The sequence below is a fragment of the Staurois parvus genome, unplaced genomic scaffold (genome assembly GCF_062004578.1).
Source record: "Staurois parvus isolate SC_StPar_1 unplaced genomic scaffold, SC_StPar_1.0 ptg001505l, whole genome shotgun sequence".
Lineage (NCBI taxonomy): Eukaryota > Metazoa > Chordata > Amphibia > Anura > Ranidae > Staurois > Staurois parvus.
The window spans coordinates 362,411-376,189 of record NW_028319301.1 but is presented as its reverse complement, the minus strand read 5'-3'; positions in this window follow the sequence as shown (position 1 = coordinate 376,189).

Below are 13,779 nucleotides of genomic sequence, written 5' to 3'. Positions count from 1 at the left end.
CATTCACTCTCTGACAACATTCACTCACTGACAACATTCACTCACTGATAACATTCACTCTCTGACAACATTCACTCAGACAACATTCACTCACTGACAACATTCACTGACAACATTCACTCACTGACAACATTCACTGACAACTTTCACTCACTGATAACATTCACTCTCTAACAACATTCACTCACTGATAACATTCACTGACAACATTCACTCTCTGACAACATTCACTCACTGACAACATTCACTGACAACATTCACTCACTGACAAAAATTCACTGACAACAATCACTCACTGACAACATTCACTGACAACATTCACTCACTGATAACATTCACTGACAACATTCACTCACTGACAACATTCACTCTCTGACAACATTCACTCACTGACAACATTCACTCTCTGACAACACTCACTGACAACATTCACTCACTGACAACATTCACTCACTGATAACATTCACTCTCTGACAACATTCACTCTCTGACAACATTCACTGACAACATTCACTCACTGACAACATTCACTCACTGACAACATTCACTCACTGACAACATTCACTGACAATATTCACTCTCTGACAACATTCACTCACTGATAACATTCACTGACAACATTCACTCTCTGACAACATTCACTCACTGACAACATTCACTGACAACATTCACTCACTGACAAAAATTCACTGACAACATTCACTCACTGACAACATTCACTGACAACATTCACTCACTTATAACATTCACTGACAACATTCACTCACTGATAACATTCACTGACAACATTCACTCACTGACAACATTCACTCTCTGACAACATTCACTCACTGACAACATTCACTCTCTGACAACACTCACTGACAACATTCACTCACTGACAACATTCACTCACTGATAACATTCACTCTCTGACAACATTCACTCTCTGACAACATTCACTGACAACATTCACTCACTGACAACATTCACTCACTGACAACATTCACTCACTGACAACATTCACTGACAACATTCACTCTCTGACAACATTCACTCACTGACAACATTCACTGACAACATTGACTCTCTGACAACATTCATTCACTGACAACATTCACTGACAACATTCACTCACTGATAACATTCACTCTCTGACAACGTTCACTGACAACATTCACTCACTGACAACATTCACTCACTGACAACATTCACTCACTGACAACATTCACTCACTGACAACATTGACTGACAACATTCACTCACTGACAACATTCACTGACAACATTCACTCTCTGACAACATTCACTCACTGACAACATTCACTCTCTGACAACATTCACTCACTGACAACATTCACTGACAACATTCACTCTCTGACAACATTCACTCACTGACAACATTCACTCTCTGACAACATTCACTCACTGACAACATTCACTGACAACATTCACTCTCTGACAACATTCACTCACTGACAACATTCACTCACTGACAACATTCACTGACAACATTCACTCTCTGACAACATTCACTCACTGACAACATTCACTCACTGACAACATTCACTGACAACATTCACTCTCTGACAACATTCACTCACTGACAACATTCACTCACTGACAACATTCACTGACAACATTCACTCTCTGACAACATTCAATCACTGACATCATTCACTGACAACATTCACTCACTGACAACATTCACTCTCTGACAACATTCACTCACTGACAATTATTCACTCTCTGACAACACTCACTGACAACATTCACTCACTGACAACATTCACTCACTGATAACATTCACTCTGACAACATTCACTGACAACATTCACTCTCTGACAACTTTCACTCACTGACAACATTCACTGACAACATTCACTCACTGACAACATTCACTGACAACATCCACTCTAAGACAACATTCACTCACTGACAACATTCACTCTCTGACAACATTCACTCACTGACAACATTCACTGACTACATTCACTCTCTGACAACATTCACTCACTGACAACATTCACTCTCTGACAACATTCACTCACTGATAACATTCACTCTCTGACAACATTCACTGACAACATTCACTCTGACAACATTCACTCACTGACAACATTCACTGACAACATTCACTCACTGACAACATTCACTGACAACATTCACTCACTGATAACACTCACTGACAACATTCACTCTCTGACAACATTCACTCTCTGACAACATTCACTGACAACATTCACTCACTGACAACATTCACTCACTGACAACATTCACTCACTGACAACATTCACTGACAACATTCACTCTCTGACAACATTCACTCACTGACAACATTCACTGACAACATTGACTCTCTGACAACATTCATTCACTGACAACATTCACTGACAACATTCACTCACTGATAACATTCACTCTCTAACAACATTCACTCACTGATAACATTCACTGACAACATTCACTCTCTGACAACATTCACTCACTGACAACATTCACTGACAACATTCACTCACTGACAAAAATTCACTGACAACATTCACTCACTGACAACATTCACTGACAACATTCACTCACTTATAACATTCACTGACAACATTCACTCACTGATAACATTCACTGACAACATTCACTCACTGACAACATTCGCTCACTGACAACATTCACTCTCTGACAACACTCACTGACAACATTCACTCACTGACAACATTCACTCACTGATAACATTCACTCTCTGACAACATTCACTCTCTGACAACATTCACTGACAACATTCACTCACTGACAACATTCACTCACTGACAACATTCACTCTCTGACAACATTCACTCTCTGACAACATTCACTGACAACATTCACTCACTGACAACATTCACTCACTGACAACATTCACTGACAACATTCACTCTCTGACAACATTCACTCACTGACAACATTCACTGACAACATTGACTCTCTGACAACATTCATTCACTGACAACATTCACTGACAACATTCACTCACTGATAACATTCACTCTCTGACAACGTTCACTGACAACATTCACTCACTGACAACATTCACTCACTGACAACATTCACTGACAACATTCACTTACTGATAACATTCACTCACTGACAACATTCACTCACTGACAACATTGACTGACAACATTCACTCACTGACAACATTCACTGACAACATTCACTCTCTGACAACATTCACTCACTGACAACATTCACTCTCTGACAACATTCACTCACTGACAACATTCACTGACAACATTCACTCTCTGACAACATTCACTCACTGACAACATTCACTCTCTGACAACATTCACTCACTGACAACATTCACTGACAACATTCACTCTCTGACAACATTCACTCACTGACAACATTCACTCACTGACAACATTCACTGACAACATTCACTCTCTGACAACATTCACTCACTGACAACATTCACTCACTGACAACATTCACTGACAACATTCACTCTCTGACAACATTCACTCACTGACAACATTCACTCACTGACAACATTCACTGACAACATTCACTCTCTGACAACATTCAATCACTGACATCATTCACTGACAACATTCACTCACTGACAACATTCACTCTCTGACAACATTCACTCACTGACAATTATTCACTCTCTGACAACACTCACTGACAACATTCACTCACTGACAACATTCACTCACTGATAACATTCACTCTCTGACAACATTCACTGACAACATTCACTCTCTGACAACATTCACTCACTGACAACATTCACTGACAACATTCACTCACTGACAACATTCACTGACAACATCCACTCTAAGACAACATTCACTCACTGACAACATTCACTCTCTGACAACATTCACTCACTGACAACATTCACTGACTACATTCACTCTCTGACAACATTCACTCACTGACAACATTCACTCTCTGACAACATTCACTCACTGATAACATTCACTCTCTGACAACATTCACTGACAACATTCACTCTGACAACATTCACTCACTGACAACATTCACTGACAACATTCACTCACTGACAACATTCACTGACAACATTCACTCACTGATAACATTCACTCTCTGACAACATTCACTCACTGATAACATTCACTCTCTGACAACATTCACTGACAACATTCACTCTGACAACATTCACTCACTGACTACATTCACTGACAACATTCACTCACTGACAACATTCACTGACAACTTTCACTCACTGATAACATTCTCTCTCTGACAACATTCACTCACTGACAACATTCACTCACTGACAACATTCACTCACTGACAACATTCACTGACAACATTCACTCACTGACAACATTCACTCACTGATAACATTCACTCTCTGACAACATTCACTCACTGATAACATTCACTCTCTGACAACATTCACTGACAACATTCACTCTCTGACAACATTCACTCACTGACAACATTCACTGACAACATTCACTCACTGACAACATTCACTGACAACATTCACTCACTGACAACATTCACTGACAACATTCATTCACTTATAACATTCACTGACAACATTCACTCACTGACAACATTCACTCACTGACAACATTCACTGACAACATTCACTCACTGATAACATTCACTCTCTGACAACATTCACTGACAACATTCACTCACTGACAACATTCACTCTCTGACAACATTCACTGACAACATTCACTCTCTGACAACATTCACTCACTGACAACATTCACTCACTGACAACATTCACTCATTGACAACATTCACTGACAACATTCACTCACTGACAACATTCACTGACAACATTCACTCACTTATAACATTCACTGACAACATTCACTCACTGATAACATTCACTGACAACATTCACTGACAACATTCACTCATTGACAACATTCACTCACTGACAACATTCACTCTCTGACAACATTCACCCACTGACAACATTCACTGACAACATTCACTTACTGATAACATTCACTCACTGACAACATTCACTCACTGACAACATTGACTGACAACATTCACTCACTGACAACATTCACTGACAACATTCACTCTCTGACAACATTCACTCACTGACAACATTCACTCTCTGACAACATTCACTCACTGACAACATTCACTGACAACATTCACTCTCTGACAACATTCACTCACTGACAACATTCACTCTCTGACAACATTCACTCACTGACAACATTCACTCTCTGACAACATTCACTCACTGACAACATTCACTCTCTGACAACATTCACTCACTGACAACATTCACTGACAACATTCACTCTCTGACAACATTCACTCACTGACAACATTCACTCACTGACAACATTCACTGACAACATTCACTCTCTGACAACGTTCATTCACTGACAACATTCACTGACAACATTCACTCTCTGACAACATTCACTCACTGACAACATTCACTCTCTGACAACACTCACTGACAACATTCACTCACTGACAACATTCACTCACTGATAACATTCACTCTCTGACAACATTCACTGACAACATTCACTCACTGATAACATTCACTGACAACATTCACTCTCTGACAACATTCACTCACTGACAACATTCACTCTCTGACAACATTCACTCACTGACAACATTCACTGACAACATTCACTGACAACATTCACTCTCTGACAACATTCACTCACTGACAACATTCACTCTCTGACAACATTCACTCACTGACAACATTCACTGACAACATTCACTGACAACATTCACTCTCTGACAACATTCACTCACTGACAACATTCACTGACAACATTCACTCTCTGACAACATTCATTCACTGACAACATTCACTGACAACATTCACTCACTGACAACATTCACTCTCTGACAACATTCACTCACTGACAATTATTCACTCTCTGACAACACTCACTGACAACATTCACTCACTGACAACATTCACTCACTGATAACATTCACTCTCTGACAACATTCACTGACAACATTCACTCTCTGACAACATTCACTCACTGACAACATTCACTGACAACATTCACTCACTGACAACATTCACTGACAACATCCACTCTAAGACAACATTCACTCACTGACAACATTCACTCTCTGACAACATTCACTCACTGACAACATTCACTGACTACATTCACTCTCTGACAACATTCACTCACTGACAACATTCACTCTCTGACAACATTCACTCACTGACTACATTCATTCTCTGACAACATTCACTGACAACATTCACTCTGACAACATTCACTCACTGACAACATTCACTGACAACATTCACTCACTGACAACATTCACTGACAACATTCACTCACTGATAACATTCACTCTCTGACAACATTCACTCACTGACAACATTCACTGACAACATTCACTCACTGACAACATTCACTGACAACATTCACTCACTGACAACATTCACTGACAACATTCACTCACTTATAACATTCACTGACAACATTCACTCACTGACAACATTCACTCACTGACAACATTCACTGACAACATTCACTCACTGATAACATTCACTCTCTGACAACATTCACTGACAACATTCACTCACTGACAACATTCACTCTCTGACAACATTCACTGACAACATTCACTCTCTGACAACATTCACTCACTGACAACATTCACTCATTGACAACATTCACTGACAACATTCACTCACTGACAACATTCACTGACAACATTCACTCACTTATAACATTCACTGACAACATTCACTCACTGATAACATTCACTGACAACATTCACTGACAACATTCACTCATTGACAACATTCACTCACTGACAACATTCACTGACAACATTCACTCACTGACAACATTCACTCACTGACAACATTCACTCTCTGACAACATTCACCCACTGACAACATTCACTGACTACATTCACTCTCTGACAACATTCAGTCACTGACAACATTCACTGACAACATTCACTCTCTGACAACATTCACTCACTGACAACATTCACTCACTGATAACATTCACTCTCTGACAACATTCACTCTGACAACATTCACTCACTGACAACATTCACTGACAACATTCACTCACTCACAACATTCACTGACAACATTCACTCACTGATAACATTCACTCTCTGACAACATTCACTCAGTGACAACATTCACTGACAACATTCACTCACTTATAACATTCACTGACAACATTCACTCACTGATAACATTCACTGACAACATTCACTGACAACATTCACTCATTGACAACATTCACTCACTGACAACATTCACTGACAACATTCACTCACTGACAACATTTACTGACAACATTCACTCACTGACAACATTCACTCACTGATAACATTCACTCACTAACAACATTCACTCACTGATAACATTCACTCTCTGACAACATTCACTGACAACATTCACTCTCTGACAACATTCACTCACTGACAACATTCACTCACTGACAACATTCACTGACAACATTCACTCACTGACAACATTCACTGACAACATTCACTCACTGATAACATTCACTCTCTGACAACATTCACTGACAACATTCACTCACTGATAACATTCACTGACAACATTCACTCTCTGACAACATTCACTCACTGACAACATTCACTCTCTGACAACATTCACTCACTGACAACATTCACTGACAACATTCACTGACAACATTCACTCTCTGACAACATTCACTCACTGACAACATTCACTCTCTGACAACATTCACTCACTGACAACATTCACTGACAACATTCACTGACAACATTCACTCTCTGACAACATTCACTCACTGACAACATTCACTCACTGACAACATTCACTGACAACATTCACTCTCTGACAACATTCATTCACTGACAACATTCACTGACAACATTCACTCACTGACAACATTCACTCTCTGACAACATTCACTCACTGACAATTATTCACTCTCTGACAACACTCACTGACAACATTCACTCACTGACAACATTCACTCACTGATAACATTCACTCTCTGACAACATTCACTGACAACATTCACTCTCTGACAACATTCACTCACTGACAACATTCACTGACAACATTCACTCACTGACAACATTCACTGACAACATCCACTCTAAGACAACATTCACTCACTGACAACATTCACTCTCTGACAACATTCACTCACTGACAACATTCACTCACTGACAACATTCACTCTCTGACAACATTCACTCACTGACAACATTCACTGACAACATTCACTCTCTGACAACATTCACTCACTGACAACATTCACTCACTGACAACATTCACTGACAACATTCACTCTCTGACAACGTTCATTCACTGACAACATTCACTGACAACATTCACTCACTGACAATATTCACTCTCTGATAACATTCACTCTCTGACAACATTCACTGACAACATTCACTCACTGATAACATTAACTGACAACATTCACTCTCTGACGACATTCACTCACTGACAACATTCACTCTCTGACAACATTCACTCACTGACAACATTCACTGACAACATTCACTCTCTGACAACATTCACTCTCTGACAACATTCACTCTCTGACAACATTCACTCACTGACAACATTCACTGACAACATTCACTCTCTGACAACATTCATTCACTGACAACATTCACTGACAACATTCACTCACTGACAAAATTCACTCTCTGACAACATTCACTCACTGACAACATTCACTGACAACATTCACTCACTTATAACATTCACTGACAACATTCACTCACTGATAACATTCACTGACAACATTCACTCACTGACAACATTCACTCTTTGACAACACTCACTGACAACATTCACTCACTGACAACATTCACTCACTGATAACATTCACTCTCTGACAACATTCACTGACAACATTCACTCTCTGACAACATTCACTCACTGACAACATTCACTCACTGACAACATTCATTCACTGACAACATTCACTGACAACATTCACTCACTGACAACATTCACTCACTGACAACATTCACTCTCTGACAACATTCACTCACTGACAACATTCACTCACTGACAACATTCACTGACAACATTCACTCTCTGACAACATTCACTCACTGACAACATTCACTGACAACATTGACTCTCTGACAACATTCATTCACTGACAACATTCACTGACAACATTCACTCACTGATAACATTCACTCTCTGACAACCTTCACTGACAACATTCATTCTGACAACATTCACTCACTGACAACATTCACTGACAACATTCACTCACTGACAACATTCCCTTACTGACAACATTCACTGACAACATTCACTTACTGATAACATTCACTCACTGACAACATTCACTCACTGACAACATTCACTGACAACATTCACTCACTGACAACATTCACTCACTGATAACTTTCACTCTCTGACAACATTCACTGACAACATTCACTCACTGATAACATTCACTGACAACATTCACTCTCTGACAACATTCACTGACAACATTCACTCACTGATAACATTCACTGACAACATTCACTCTCTGACAACATTCACTCACTGATAACATTCACTCTCTGACAACATTCACTCACTGACAACATTCACTGACAACATTCACTCACTGACAACATTCACTCACTGACAACATTCACTGACAACATTCACTCTCTGACAACATTCATTCACTGACAACATTCACTGACAACATTCACTCACTGACAACATTCACTCTCTGACAACATTCACTCACTGATAACATTCACTCTCTGACAACATTCACTGACAACATTCACTCACTGATAACATTCACTGACAACATTCACTCACTGATAACATTCACTCACTGACAACATTCACTGACAACATTCACTCACTGACAACATTCACTGACAACATTCACTCACTGACAACATTCACTGACAACATTCACTTACTGACAACATTCACTGACAACATTCACTTACTGATAACATTCACTCACTGACAACATTCACTCACTGACAACATTCACTGACAACATTCACTCACTGACAACATTGACTGACAACATTCACTCACTGACAACATTCACTGACAACATTCACTCACTGATAACATTCACTCTCTGACAACATTCACTCACTGATAACATTCACTCTCTGACAACATTCACTGACAACATTCACTCACTGATAACATTCACTGACAACATTCACTCTCTGACAACATTCACTCACTGACAACATTCACTCTCTGACAACATTCACTCACTGACACCATTCACTGACAACATTCACTCTCTGACAACATTCACTCACTGACAACATTCACTCTCTGACAACATTCACTCACTGACAACATTCACTGACAACATTCACTCTCTGACAACATTCACTCACTGACAACATTCACTCACTGACAACATTCACTGACAACATTCACTCTCTGACAACGTTCATTCACTGACAACATTCACTGACAACATTCACTCTCTGACAACATTCACTCACTGACAACATTCACTCTCTGACAACACTCACTGACAACATTCACTCACTGACAACATTCACTCACTGATAACATTCACTCTCTGACAACATTCACTGACAACATTCACTCACTGATAACATTCACTGACAACATTCACTCTCTGACAACATTCACTCACTGACAACATTCACTCTCTGACAACATTCACTCACTGACAACATTCACTGACAACATTCACTGACAACATTCACTCTCTGACAACATTCACTCACTGACAACATTCACTCTCTGACAACATTCACTCACTGACAACATTCACTGACAACATTCACTGACAACATTCACTCTCTGACAACATTCACTCACTGACAACATTCACTCACTGACAACATTCACTCACTGACAACATTCACTGACAACATTCACTCTCTGACAACATTCATTCACTGACAACATTCACTGACAACATTCACTCACTGACAACATTCACTCTCTGACAACATTCACTCACTGACAATTATTCACTCTCTGACAACACTCACTGACAACATTCACTCACTGACAACATTCACTCACTGATAACATTCACTCTCTGACAACATTCACTGACAACATTCACTCTCTGACAACATTCACTCACTGACAACATTCACTGACAACATTCACTCACTGACAACATTCACTGACAACATCCACTCTAAGACAACATTCACTCACTGACAACATTCACTCTCTGACAACATTCACTCACTGACAACATTCACTGACTACATTCACTCTCTGACAACATTCACTCACTGACAACATTCACTCTCTGACAACATTCACTCACTGACTACATTCACTCTCTGACAACATTCACTGACAACATTCACTCTGACAACATTCACTCACTGACAACATTCACTGACAACATTCACTCACTGACAACATTCACTGACAACATTCACTCACTGATAACATTCACTCTCTGACAACATTCACTCACTGACAACATTCACTGACAACATTCACTCACTGACAACATTCACTGACAACATTCACTCACTGACAACATTCACTGACAACATTCACTCACTTATAACATTCACTGACAACATTCACTCACTGACAACATTCACTCACTGACAACATTCACTGACAACATTCACTCACTGATAACATTCACTCTCTGACAACATTCACTCTCTGACAACATTCACTGACAACATTCACTCACTGACAACATTCACTCACTGACAACATTCACTCTCTGACAACATTCACTGACAACATTCACTCACTGACAACATTCACTCACTGACAACATTCACTGACAACATTCACTCTCTGACAACATTCACTCACTGACAACATTCACTGACAACATTGACTCTCTGACAACATTCATTCACTGACAACATTCACTGACAACATTCACTCACTGATAACATTCACTCTCTGACAACGTTCACTGACAACATTCACTCACTGACAACATTCACTCACTGACAACATTCACTGACAACATTCACTTACTGATAACATTCACTCACTGACAACATTCACTCACTGACAACATTGACTGACAACATTCACTCACTGACAACATTCACTGACAACATTCACTCTCTGACAACATTCACTCACTGACAACATTCACTCTCTGACAACATTCACTCACTGACAACATTCACTGACAACATTCACTCTCTGACAACATTCACTCACTGACAACATTCACTCTCTGACAACATTCACTCACTGACAACATTCACTGACAACATTCACTCTCTGACAACATTCACTCACTGACAACATTCACTCACTGACAACATTCACTGACAACATTCACTCTCTGACAACATTCACTCACTGACAACATTCACTCACTGACAACATTCACTGACAACATTCACTCTCTGACAACATTCACTCACTGACAACATTCACTCACTGACAACATTCACTGACAACATTCACTCTCTGACAACATTCAATCACTGACATCATTCACTGACAACATTCACTCACTGACAACATTCACTCTCTGACAACATTCACTCACTGACAATTATTCACTCTCTGACAACACTCACTGACAACATTCACTCACTGACAACATTCACTCACTGATAACATTCACTCTCTGACAACATTCACTGACAACATTCACTCTCTGACAACATTCACTCACTGACAACATTCACTGACAACATTCACTCACTGACAACATTCACTGACAACATCCACTCTAAGACAACATTCACTCACTGACAACATTCACTCTCTGACAACATTCACTCACTGACAACATTCACTGACTACATTCACTCTCTGACAACATTCACTCACTGACAACATTCACTCTCTGACAACATTCACTCACTGATAACATTCACTCTCTGACAACATTCACTGACAACATTCACTCTGACAACATTCACTCACTGACAACATTCACTGACAACATTCACTCACTGACAACATTCACTGACAACATTCACTCACTGATAACATTCACTCTCTGACAACATTCACTCACTGATAACATTCACTCTCTGACAACATTCACTGACAACATTCACTCTGACAACATTCACTCACTGACTACATTCACTGACAACATTCACTCACTGACAACATTCACTGACAACTTTCACTCACTGATAACATTCTCTCTCTGACAACATTCACTCACTGACAACATTCACTCACTGACAACATTCACTCACTGACAACATTCACTGACAACATTCACTCACTGACAACATTCACTCACTGATAACATTCACTCTCTGACAACATTCACTCACTGATAACATTCACTCTCTGACAACATTCACTGACAGCATTCACTCTCTGACAACATTCACTCACTGACAACATTCACTGACAACATTCACTCACTGACAACATTCACTGACAACATTCACTCACTGACAACATTCACTGACAACATTCATTCACTTATAACATTCACTGACAACATTCACTCACTGACAACATTCACTCACTGACAACATTCACTGACAACATTCACTCACTGATAACATTCACTCTCTGACAACATTCACTGACAACATTCACTCACTGACAACATTCACTCTCTGACAACATTCACTGACAACATTCACTCTCTGACAACATTCACTCACTGACAACATTCACTCACTGACAACATTCACTCATTGACAACATTCACTGACAACATTCACTCACTGACAACATTCACTGACAACATTCACTCACTTATAACATTCACTGACAACATTCACTCACTGATAACATTCACTGACAACATTCACTGACAACATTCACTCATTGACAACATTCACTCACTGACAACATTCACTCTCTGACAACATTCACCCACTG